We start from the raw sequence: 14,369 nt of genomic DNA, 5'->3' as shown, positions 1-14,369 counted from the left end.
CAAACAGTTGGAATCGGAATAACCCATTCTGATTTCGATTCTAGACCCCTATTCCTATGAGCCAAACAGGGCCCTAGTTGTTCCAGCAGAAATACTTAGAATAATTCTATTACATGGAGTAGCCTTTTTAGTGCTAATAATCAGTATGGCTTTTGTGCAATGTCGAAAGGATCCTCATGTAGTTGGACCGTTTGAATTTTTACAACTTCTAGCACATGGTTCGAAATTGATTCTAACAGAACCTATTTTACCAATTAGTACTAATTTCTCCCTTTTCTGGATAAAAACAGGAAGAATTAAGCAATTGGCCGAAAAGAAAAACCTAAGACATCTATTATCTATATATTAAAGGAAGGTAGTCAGGTTGGAGTCTTCTCATTCATACACGTGGTGCTCTAATTTTTCAGAAAATAATATTTTAGAATTGGTTAGTTACATTTTAAAATAAAATTCAAATTTCAAATCACTCTTTCAAAATATTTAAATTAATAGATGCATGTTCAACTGAATAAGAAGCAATGCATGGTGGGACCCATTAAAACTACCACAAATACATGGTTCGAAATTTCTAATATAGAATATTTAAAAATTTGAAACAATTCAGATCATGGACCCATAATTAGTACGGGGTCATGCCTAATCTACTAACAAAAGCAAATTAAGTAGGTGTTTAACATTGGTACTGTAGAACCATTTTTAGCATTGGTCCATATTATTCAACGTTCAAGATGATGCCACATCATTGCATCACTGGCAGCAATGTGTTATTTTCTGAGAAAACATTGAATTTGACATTTTTTCATACCATACTTTCTCGATTTTCAAAGCGTGATGTCTGAAACAACGTTTTATTCTAGAAAAATGGTACCAAACAAGATGTCATTTTCCAAAGCACCGCTCTTTCTAATGTGGTACCTACGTGGCAGAAAATGGCATTGATGCCAAACACTGCCTAAATCCCATGCTTCTATAGAAAAACCATGCAAAAGTCTTTTGTGTCCCTTATTCGTCAACCATGCTTCTATCCTACATCCCGAGTCAGCAACAATTCTCTTGCATTCTTCAATCATCACTTGACATCTCTAGGTGGTGTGTCCAGTTTTTTAAAGGGCTTCAATTGTAATCCTTTAATCTCTTCTTTGGCCTCAGCCATCAATCATCTTATGCACTTCAAGATCAGCACTCATTTTGCTACCGTAATGGAAGAATTTCCAATTGATCAACAGACCAAGTGATTCCTAGCTATGCATCCATAGGCACAACTATTTCACTTTCATAGAATTAACGCATATAATTTTCTTTTCCTTATTTTTGCAAGGCCCATTCTCCTTTGGGCTTCAATGAACTTTCTACAGCTCTGGAGGGCACTCTTAGGTATTTAACTTAGTTCTGTATGTGTGATCAAGAGTGGGGTCATTAAAGATAGTCTGAATTGCATCTGTGTATCCAACCTTTACATTGTCAAGCCAGTTGCCTTTCTCATAGACCAAAACCAAGGGTTTCTCACTACTTATTCTTAGAATCTTTCCTATGTCTTCTAGAGTATGTTGTATTCTTACTCCTTTGACAACTGTCCTACATCCAAACATCTCTAGGGTAAAGTTTGAGTAAAATTGACTCATTAGTGTAAGGTAAATTTTCTCATGAAACTGAATTAGATTTTCCCATCCCAATTCCCAAGTAGGGTAAAGGAGTTTGAAGATCTACTCCATCACCTTTTTAAAATGAGAAAATCTATGATGTGGGAAAGATATGGTATTGAAAGGGTTTTTACCAATCAAAACCCACTCATAAATTTTGATAAATAACATTGGATGCCACGTTTATGATTCCAATTGATTGGTCAAACATTTTTCGGATATCATATCTTTTCGATATCATAGTCAAACCCTTTTGAAATGGAGAATTTTACCATGCATCCTTCTAGATTTTCTCTATGGGTAAAGTTTTATTAGTACCTTTCTTTTGCTTCCAACACTCCCCTTTGAGCTCTTGAAGGAGCATTCATCTTTCTGATTTCACTTGATAAGGCCATTGATGAGGTAGGATAGGGATAAACAATGAATACAAACTTTTCTTTTCTTATTTTGAAAAAGTGAAGCTGCGCTTTAACTAAGAGGACAATTATATTGTCAACTGATAGGTGCTAGTAGTCGACCATAGCAAACTTAGTTTAAGCAAGTAGTTGACTAATTATTTTATTTTAGGTAGTCGACTACTTGAAGCAAGTAGCTTTTGATAGTCAACTGCTAGGTCAAGTCATTGATTCCTCAGGTTTGCTTATATTTATTGATCATGAGATTAGAGGTTAAACCTTACAAGAAATAATCACATAGAAATAATGTCCATTTCATACTCATAACTTTATAACTTTTCTTATCCTTATCACTTATCTCTTCAATTTATATTCTATTGTATTGAAACTTATTGATAGTTTTCACAAGATAATTAACATGACAATGATTAAGATGCTTTTCAAAGATATTCAACAATTTTCTAAAAGAGCATGCTTTCTAAATAGAGGGATGCTAGTTTCAAACCTCTATTTGATTGATTACCCCCTTTTCTCTTTGAGAATTCACCCCTTCTTCCTAAGCACTTGTACAAATCAAAAGAAAGAGTTTAGCACCCAATAGACTTTGGGTCATTGGGGGTTAGTAGTTTTCCTTTTATGACTTACATCTTCACTTGAACCCTCTTTATACCAACAAAAATAGATTAAGTGACCAATTTCATGATAGTAAGCACATATGGATTCATTTGGTTCTGAGCTTTCAGCTCTTACAAATTTAGTTGTGGAGCATTGACTCTTTTGAGAAACAAAGTATTTGATTCATCTTATCATTGCTAGGTTTTTGACTCCCCAACATTTTATTGAGATTACCAATCCCATGTGTAAACCATCATGTGGTGTCTAAGAGGTCACCTTTCTCAACTTTCAAACTCAAACATTCATTAATTAGCTTTTGAATGGAATCATTTAACTTTTCACTCACCTTCATCTTCTTCAATTAGCACTAAACTTAAAGAGTTATGAATGATGTTTTGACCCCTCAGACTACTAGTTTGAATCATAAGATTTTTTATCATTCTCCTAAGTTTCTTATTTTCTTTAGAATGAATATTACTTGCATTAGTTGAGTTCAGACTTACCTCAAAGTTTCTAGACCTCTGAGGGAGACATTTGTGTTTGGTGCTAGCAACTTCTTTCTCTTTTCCTTTGATTTCATCTTGATTTTCCATGTTTTTTGAAGTGACTCCACTTTTTTTGCAAAATAATTTAACTCATCAATAACTTTTACTCGTGACTCAATTATAGTCATTTCTTCTTCATTCACTAGTAGGTTTCCCTTTAACTCATCATCTAGATTGGTTCTTTCATAGGAGATCTTATGAGTTTTCTTGATGTCTTGAGTTGTCTCTCATTCAGAGATCTTACTAAACTCACTCTTGTCTAATGCACAATGCAAACAGTTCATAACTCTTTCATTCAATGAGATTTTCTTTTTCTCATCCTTAGACCATTTTGAGAAATCCTTTTCTACAAAATCATAGTCTAGATTTTTGGTGGGTTTGTAGGGTTCACTTTCTACTCTTTCCATAAATCATAGTCTAGACAGATGACATAAACTCTCATCCTAGCTTTCCAATAGTTGTAGTCTACTCCATTAAAGAACAGAGGCCTACAAATAGATTGTCCTTCAGTGTAGTAGAAACTAGTTTGGAAGGCCATTCTAATCACCTAGTTGTTAAGTTGATTCATAGGTGAGCTTACTTTAATACCACTTGTTTCCCAGATAGCCTAACCCAAGAGGGGGTGAATTGGGTATAAAAACTATTTTCCCCAACTAAATCCTTTTAAGATGATGAATGTAAGAATAATGTAGTGGAAGGCTATGTGTTGTGCTATGCAAATGCAGTGGAAAGTAAAACAATCTAACTAATGCATACAAGTAAAAAATTGCAAGAATGTAAAGAACATAGAGATCTTTATAAAGGTTCGGCCAAACCCAATCTTACGTTTTCTCCTTAGACAACCTTCTGATAACTCCACTAAAGATGATTGAGCTTCCAAGTGCCAATAGAATCTATTAAAAGTGTATGCCCTTAGCTCCAATCAAATTGATATACACATACATTTTAGTATGATTAACATAAGTATATTATTGGTTTATGTTCAACTGACGTGTTTATATGAATTACTTCTTAAACTAGACATTTATGAGACTTGTGTTAATTTAAAATGCACTCATTCATTGAATGGACTTGGGGAGTTTATTGGGATAAGGTTGCCACTAATGTGCTGCCCAATTGGTGGAACAACTTTTCTTAGTTGCTAGGGTTAAACCCCAAACACAACTAGTGGGTTTTTGGATGAAACACTGAACCTGGACCAATTTCAAGTTATGCCCTAGACCTTGAAGATAGATGGGAAATTTTGAAAAGTTGCATAGGCTTAAGTATGATGCTACATTATGTCTTAGACTGAGCTGCTTTTGATATGTCAACCAATGAGATCTATTAAAGATCAAATACCTAGGCATGTTAGAGTAGTTTGGGTAATTACCTGAGTGGATGATCATAATGATAGGATTGACCCTTTTGCCAAGCAAAGTGAATTTATACTTTTTTTTTATGAAAACTTAAACTACTGGTAAAAGACTTCAACTATATTTGAAATATGATTTGCAAAATGAATTTATATGTTATATTATTATATTTTGGAAAAAGTTTGCAAAAAGTTTTTAATCCCATGATCCATCTAAACGAAAAGTATGACATTACATTTTATAGTCAGGGAACAGTGTTTAAATGATCGTGGGCTGAGAGGTTAAGGGCAAGATATCATTACAGGGCCGATAACCTGATGGACTTCATCTTACACAAGTCCATTATCCTTGGGTCTTCATAGGGTGGTTGAATCCAATGGTCATTTATGTTTAAATGTTGGGCCCAAACTCAGCATTGGATTTTAGGGGTTCACTACCCTTGGGTAGTGAATTCAGTCTACCCCTTTCCAAGGGTAGGGCCGAACCCTTGTAGACTTATGTGAAACCTTTGTGGGTCCCATACCACACAATATTTAGGCCTAAAGTGGCAATGCAATGCCTAAGGAAGTGAACTATTAAGGAAAATGGGCCTTAGGCCCATTACTAATAAGATTAATTAAGTGATTACATAACAACTTAAGTTGTCATATGGCTTGGATTGAATTTGGATATAGAGCACCCATTTCTCTTAAGTGCATAATGCTTATCTAAATATGAATAGGCCCTTATCCAAATCTAATTTAAATCAGCTCCTAATAGGATTAGGAAAGTACTCTTTATAAGGGATGAGAGGGAAGGGGCTGATTTTCTTTAGTCCCTAATTGAGCTTTTGGAGAAAAACATTAGACTTATCAAGGTTCACAAAGTTGCATCAAATCCAAGAAGGTTGGACTTTGGTTTTGCAGAAACTGCATCTTTGTATCAACTTCATATACATTGTTGCTCCATCTTCAGCTAGAGGCCGATTTAGGTCTAAATGTCTAATATTGGGTGTGAACTACCACTCTGGGAGCTACAATCTTTGGACTCTATATCAGGTATGATCAATATTTAATTTGGGTTTCAAATTTGGTCCAATTCAATGCAAATCTAGAAATTCTAACTTTCAAAATACCGAGAAACTAGTTCTCGGGTTAGGTTGGATTTTTTTTAATTTATCTAGAAATTATAACAAGTTCGGCCATGTTTATTTGAATTTCTATCTCATCCAACGATGGTATCAAATAACTAGGTTCGGTTCTTAAACTTGAGTAGATTTGAAACAAGAGTAAAATCGGCCATAGTCGAATTTGACCTAGAAACCATCTGTACTGAGAATTTGGTTCTCGATTTGGGCCAATGATCTAAATAATTTATCTTAGTATTTTTTTGCCATTATTTAGACTAATTTTATGGTAGAATCTTGAATTGTTGGGTTAGAGTGTGGCAGAGATCGAATTCTTTATTGGTGGCAAGATTAATGCACACCATGTGATTTCAATATTCATATATAATTTGTAATTAATTCTTTTTATTTTCCTTAGAAAAATTGTACTATGTTTTTCTTGATGTAAGCACTAGAAAATTAGGGTTTCCTTAGCTAATTTACATTGGAAAAACAACTAGGGGTCGTAGTGTATAAGGAGAAAGAAGTTGTAGTTTTATTTTGAACTTTTATTACTGATCATATCTCCTAATTTGATTGTGAATCATAACTGAAATCATTCAGACAATAGACTTAAATTTGGTACATGTTTTGGACACAAAACCTTAGGCTGATTTGACCTAGTTTTCATAAACTCCATATGGGTCGAACATAGGGTTCTTTGGGGACTAATAATAGCCCCTTAGTTCATTAATTAAGTGATCAATTACAAACCGAGGCCAAGGGATTGATGGGCCATTACATGAACCAATTCGGCCCATGCTTGCAAAACCTAATTATATTTACATTAAAGCAAGATAAGCCCATTCAGCTTGGACTGTTATATGGATCAAACTGCTTTTTGTAGTGGGATCATATACCAATACATATTTATCTGATAAATGGTTCCAATAATGGGCTGATAGTGTGTTAATCTAAATGGGCCTAGGTTTTACAAGATTTAAGTTGATTTTGATTAAGAAGATGTGATGATATGTGTTATGAGAATGTGATTCCCACATGGGCCATAAGTGCTTGGCCCATGTCATGACTTTATGTGTCTCTCTATGCCATCATGGCTAAATGCATATCATTGTCATGATGTCCCATAAACCATTGATTGATACCCCACATTATGGGCCCTTCCCTTGTTTCCTCTTCAAAGAGGAGAACCTTACGGAAACACTAGCTCATCTAGGCCCATTTAAACCTAACTTTATGAAAGTTAGTGGGAGCCACTTTAGTATAACCTAAACTAACCTAGGGACTATTAATTGTGTTCTCTCAAACAATATAAGTACTTAATGATAGGGATTATCACAAAATGACATCTCTAAATGCCCTCTGCCATTGGTATGAAAACCAACTGAATTGGTGGGTAGAGATGCACTGTAAAATTAGGCTATATGCTTTATTGAGATAGTTAGATTGCCTCATTCGATGATTGGGGCATCATAGACTAGTGGGAGGAGCCTATCCTAAAATGGTTGTACTGAGATAGTCAATACCTTAGGCCTCGACATGACAGGTCAACACTTACCAATTAGAAATGTTTAACCTAAAATGACTATGAACCTTGTCCAATAGAGGCTAAAGGGAAAACTAACGAGATATGAGTGGATTTATGATCCTTTACAGAAAATGATAAGGTTATGAAATTCAAATAATTGGTCATATGCACCTATGTGATTTTCCACATTTCTAAAGACGTAAAAAATGCTTCCAACCCTGAAATTGAAGGAAGCCTAAGAGATGTACAATTGGAAATTGAATGTAGATAAGTCCATTCTACAATTAAAAGACATAAAACAATAAAGGTTGTGGACTAACTATTCATTCATACAATTTATCAGAAATGGCATACAGGTCATTCACTAAACTATGTGATGATAATAAGTTGAAAGGACCCAAATATGTAGACTAGATACACGACCTTAATCCAGTACTCATGTCTGAGAAATTGGAAAAATTGTCAACCAAAAGACTTCGGAATGTCCCGGTGAAAGAGCTTCTGAGGCAAGAAGAAAGGAATAACAACAATGAGAAGAAAAAACTCTCTTGCCAACTATTACATCATCGTCTCACTAGGTAATTCTATCTAGAGACAATTTGATAAGATAACATCTTGCAAAGAAATTTTGAACATTTTGAAGGCCATGTATGAGGAGCAAAACCATTCTACCTGTTAGAAGGTCCTTTAACTGTTGATGACCAATAGGATGATTGGGAAACAACCGGTTCATAACCAAAACGATACTTGGATGCAAATTAGATGATGATACAAATGATGCCATCCTGAACTCCCTTCCAACATCCTTTAATCAATTTGTCCTCAACTACAATATGAACAAACTAAAAGATAAATTGCAAAAGTTTGGCAATATGTTGCAATGAGTTAAGGAACTTATTAGAAATGATAAGCTAGTAGCCATGCTTGTTAAAGGAGGAAAATTTGGCAAAAAGAAACATAAGGGCAAAAAAAGACATCAGAAGAAGGCTACCAAAGCAAAGAAGTAAATGAGAGATAAGTCGTCAGATGTATGTGCATTTGCACGTGGAAATTTTAAATTACAAAAACAATTATTATTATTATTATTATTATTGTTGTTGTTGTTGTTGTTGTTGTTATTAAACTTTTTATTTCATTTTTTTAATAAATAAAAAAATATTTTAATAATTATTTTTATTTAATATGATGAATATACAACATTAGGAATGTTCCCAAATGTTTTCGATAAAATTCTGTACTTATTCATTTTTTGTGTTCTATCTTTTTTAAAATATCTATTATTCAATTATGACATCATGAGTTTCTTTGAAAAGTTGGATGACCCACCATCTAAATAATAAAATAGCTTTGCTTTCTGATCAGTTTTAAATTATATATTTCATCTATATTATATAAATAATTACTTATCACACTTGATTTTTGTTTGACATAATGAATATATATTTTTTATATATTCTTTTGATTATTTATACTTTTTATTATTTAAAGATTTATTATTTAACTATCATATCATCGATTAATCTATTTGACCCAAACCAATAACCCACCACCTGAAAAGAAAAATAGTTTGATTTCTAGGTTGACATTAATTTTTGTATTACATCTCAATCATTGATGAAGTATGTGTTTGGTACTGGTTATGTTTATTGAATAATTGTTTGTACTTTATTTTCTAGTAAAACCGAGAAATGCAATAATTGCAACCGTTTATGACAACTAGGCGCCACTTCAGCGTAACATTGAATAAACGCCTGGCCGTTTGTGGAAACTTCCAAAAATAACTTCTACAAACAGCTGGCATGCACATGCCAAAGCTCACTTTTTACATTTTCGATGTATGCAGAAGAGCAAGAGAGAGAAAATGCTGAGATGGCACCTATGTGGCACCATCAAGAAACATTTACTGAATAAACGTAAACTGTACCAAACATCACCAAAATAATTTCCTATGTATAATGCTTATTTTAGTTCAATATAATGGTTGCATAATATTAGGGATGTATCCAATGTTTTATTTTTTATAAATATATAACATTAAATGTGCCCAAATTTTTCTTTATTTTTTTTTTATTTTAGTGATTCTTTGTATTTTTTGTTTTTAAAAATTTTATTATTTGATTATGACATCATTTTATTTCTATGTTGATTTTAAATTTGGCATTCCATTTTCATCATTAATAAAAATACTTCTTACATTTCATACTTATTTTTGTTTAGTATAATGAATATACAATATTAGAGATATGCCCAATTCTTTTTTTTGTATTATATATGTTATTTATTTTATTATTTAATTATGACATTATTTATTAGCTCATTTGACCCCAAATGATTGAATACTTGAATTGCTTACCCACCACTGGGAAGGAAGAAAATGGTTATGTTTTTAAATTACTTTTCAAAATATTTAATTTTATATTATTAAAATTAATATTGTAGATTTAATTAGTTTAATTTAATGATAAGAAAAATATATCTTAAATATAGGGTTTAATGAGAGAATATACCTTAGATATGAGATTTAATAAGAGAGAATAGGAAAATAGTTTATTTTAGTTGGTTTTAAATTTTACATTCCATTTCCAACATTAATAAAAACATTTATTATTTATCATACTTATTATTGTTTAATATATTGAATATATTATGTTAAAAATGTTTCCAATTTTTTTAATTTCAATATTTTTTTTCATTTTATCTATTATTGAATTTTATTATTTAATTGTGACAACATGGATTGGCCCATTTGACCCAAAGTGGTTTAATTTCTTACCACCACTTAGACGAAAACACTATTTTTTTGAGGTAGATTTTAAAAGTATAAGTTTTTATGTTATTGGAATTATTAGTTTATTATGTATTAATTTAATTAATAGAATTTAATGATGAGAAGAAACAAAAATGCCTTAAATATATGATTAAATGAGGGTGAATGCAAGTTAATACATTAAATGTTGGATTTAATGAGAGGGGATTGAATGCATTAAATATCTTAAAATTACCCCTTTTCAACTCATTTAATATCAATTACAAATTACCCTATTTGCCCTCATTTTTTATAAACAAATTTAAATATAGATGGGTAAATGTTGTCCTTAGAAAATTCCAAAAATATTATTGAGGCTATTCGTGCTTTTTAAAGTAGTATAAATATGTATACATATGTATGTATATAATAAAAAATTATTTATTTATTATAATAGGCTCTATTAGGCTCACAAGACGAGCTTCACTGTGTTCAAGATCGAATCGAAACTTGGTTCAAACCAAGCCGAGCCAAGCTCGGATAGCTCATGAAAAGCTCGACTTGTGGTCACCCCTACTATTAATGATAGGTCCACTTTAAATTGAGTGCTAAAATCATTTCTTACTACTTAATACTTAAACCCATATGGCCATGCCCTTTTTGAGATCATGTGAATTTGGACTTGCCAATATAATTCCAATGAATTTCTACCTTTATGCAACATCCCCAGCGACTACTACATTTATGTTAAGGAACGAAAAATAACCGCGAATCTTCTATTTCATCTTTTTTTTTTTTTTGATATTTCTTATTCAAAGCAAGTTATGACTTTTGACCAAGTTTTATTACGAAAACACTAAATATTTTCTAAATTGCATGAATCGCAATTGCCTTTACCATCAGGCTAGGTGAAGTTGGACCAAGTTCCAACCCTATCACATATGGGCCTGGCAAATACAACTCATAGTTAAATATTTATTGGGTCCAGTTATGGCGCATTAACAAATATTTGCAACACATTAAATCAAGATTTTAAACAATTATATTAAAAGCCTTACATGATTTACTTAGGGTCCGTTTGGCAAGTCTTTTGAGAAGATCTTCATGAAGCTCTCACAGTCAATAGACGTATTGAGCTATTGATATAAGATCTAGGCAGCCTGAAAACCGTTTGGCAAGTGTGCATCTTTCCATGTGTCGTTTCAAGTCTTTCCGTGCGAGATTAAAATGTGAAACATGCGGGAAGTTTCATTTGGAGCTTCCCGAAATAGGCTTTTTGCGTCTTTTCAACACCATATCTTTTGGCGGCTAGATCTTCCATGTGCCAAACAGAAATAAACCGATTTTCAATATTCCTGATTTGTAAATAACCGAAAAACCGCACAAAAAACACACTAACAGCGCCTTACTTTTAATGAAGTGAATTTTTACATGCACAAAATGTAGACGCACCTACTATCAATACTTTAATAATGTTAAAGATGTCAATTGTGATGTATCATTTCATTTGCTTCACCATGAATGCACCATAAGTTTTGCTTGTTTATCTAATTGGTGTCTTTAAAAACAGCCATATTAGATGCATAGCTGTTATAAATTAAAGCTCCATGTCAACATCCATAGGCTTCAAGGGGTTGGTGAGGACCAGACAAGTATGGGCTAAAACGTGCACACACCGTGATAGGCTTGTGTTAAACATTGTGTCATAGAGAAGTGTCAAAGGCTCTGTCTTTGCCGTGGGAATTTTGTCTACACTGACATAAATGCATGGGAATATAGATGGGCTGAGTGTAAATTCTGATTTATTATTGCTTTAGATTTGAACTTGGACGTTCTCTTTAGGAGGAATAAGGCTGGAAACAAAAATATGAGATTAACACCTTACATGAGAGAGGATTAATTAATATAGGAAGAAAGTGATACAATACAAAGCTTTCTTTAATTAAATGCAAAATTTGTACTTTCAATGAATACAAATGAGACAAAAGGTGCAAACTTCGCATCATATAGGAGTATAAATCATAATCGCAAACAAAGTAATGTAAAACTTAAAACTAAACCACTTGCAGAATTTGCAACCGGTTCAGATTTGACTGCCAAAAAAAAAGTTCAAACGAAACCATGTTCCATGGAATTACTGAGGCTACCGGTACTCAGGCAGTCAGGCCTGATGGTTATTGGCCAAGGGCCAAGGCCAGGCCGCCATGTATGGTCGTGCTCATGGTTTTCAAAATTGGACCGGACCGGAAAAATCAGGAACCGGTTAAGTGATTGGTTTTGGTTTTTCCCAAAATTGAAATTTCTTCAAAAATCGTTGATTTTGGTCAATAAACCACTGATCCGGGTGGTTAATCGTTCGAACGATTTTGACAGTTTTTATTTATTTTAATTTTTTTGTCATAATAGACTGATCATTCAGTTTAAACGGTCAGACCGTTCAACTCAATAACCAGACTCCTGTCCGGTTCGGTCTCCAAATCGATTCTAAAAACCAAGGTCGTGCTCCATACGGCTTTAACCAACTACACAAAAGTAGTTTATTCTGTGTATATATGGGATTGCTGGGTTGCTAGTATTCAGGCCTGATGGTTATTAGCCAAGGCCACACCGCCCGCCGCCGTGTATGGTCGTGCTCCACCTGACTTTGACCAACTGCCGGCGGTATTAAAATATGCAGATAAAAGCTGCCATGGTTGTGTAGACTATAGACAACTGAGACTACCACAAATTGCCGGCTACCAGCGACTACCACCAATTAATTATTTTCATTAATGTTTGTAATATTATACAGCTTTCTATAGTTATATTACGTTTAGTAATATTCTAAATGTCTGTTGAAATAAATTTGTATAGATATCTAGTCTCAATAACTCTCCAAAACCAGAAATTTACAAAATTTCACCAACATTCGAAACCATGAATGAGAGGCCACACTAAAGGATGAGGAAAAGGAGCCGAGGACAAAGAATGCAAAGCAAATAAATAGAAATAAATAAGTTAATTTTTGTTCTAAACTTGGATTTTGCTATCGGTCAGGAAGCCCTGGGCCCGATGCAGGGTGCACTACCACGAAGAGCCTACAGTCATGCAAGTTTGGTCTAGTGCCTCCCTATTTGGAAAGGAGAGGATGACCATCTCCCTATTTGGAATCCGCTTTCTAATACCGTGTTTTTTAAGAACGCAAATGAATCCGATCAGATTCGAATCAAGGTATATTCAAATTCGATTCAATATTGCTTATGTTGGATTCGATCTAATCTGATCTGAAGATCTGATTGGATATGATAGAATTCGATTTGAATTCGAATCCTATTTATAAGTCGGATCTTCAGATCTAATCTGATCCAACTTGTTTTCTTTAAAAATTAATAAACTATTAAAAGAAAAATAAAATATACTAATTTAAATAAAGTAAAAACAAAAAATATAAATATTTTTTAATTATTTTCATCAAATATATACATGTTTTTTATAAAAAATAATAATATAACAAATTTATAAACAATATATGTATTATATATATACATATATATATATATATATATATATATATATATATATATATATATATATATATATATATATATTTATAAATATAAAATTTATTGGATCGGATCTTCTCAGATCAGATAGGGGTCATCCAAATTCGATCTGATTTCTGATCAGATCCTATTATCCAATCCGAAGAACCGAACAGGGGTGATTTGAATTTGACCAAATGGGATCCGATCGGATCATGATTCGATCCATTTGCACCCCTAGTCCTACCAGGTTACCACTACCTACCACCAACCCTATTGCTGGGATTCATTGCTTCTTTCATTTTCTTCCTCCTCTTGATGATGTTATATTCGAGATCCATGTTACCCATTCAATGCTGCAACAAACAAGCCCCAATACCCTCTTGGACGTCATTAACGAGTTCAAATCTGCCCCTATAGAATGTGCCCCAAAAACATCCCACAACACATTCCAATCGTGTATTAGGAATATCTCCCAATGACAAATACGAGAGATGTAGAGATGTTCTCAATGCACATTGAGATATGCGTTTTTAGGGCGCATTCTGTGGGGGCAGATGTGAATTCGTCATTAACCAAGGTTAGGTTTCAAAATTAATTCACATTTTACAATTCATGGGAATTTGAACCCAATCTCCATTCTATTGATCCACTCATTCTGTAAAAACTTTGGCTTTTCCAGGCCATAATGATGCATTTATTTTGTGCCTAGCTGCTATGAAATGAGATAACAGATGTAAGTAATCTTTTAATCCTTGAGGCTATTTTTGCTTTGAAGGAAAAGATAAAGACCTTGTAATGTAAAGGTTTTCCTATCTTTTCTTTCCTTTCCCTATTTTTTCCTTTAAACCAAACACAGCTTGATAAAGAAAAAATAAATAAAGATTAGAATTCAATAAGAGGAAGGAAGATCTGATGC

This window comes from Nelumbo nucifera, chromosome 6 (assembly GCF_055504915.1).
Source record: "Nelumbo nucifera cultivar China Antique chromosome 6, China Antique-T2T, whole genome shotgun sequence".
Taxonomy (NCBI): domain Eukaryota; kingdom Viridiplantae; phylum Streptophyta; class Magnoliopsida; order Proteales; family Nelumbonaceae; genus Nelumbo; species Nelumbo nucifera.
Note: the sequence above shows the minus strand (reverse complement) of the source record.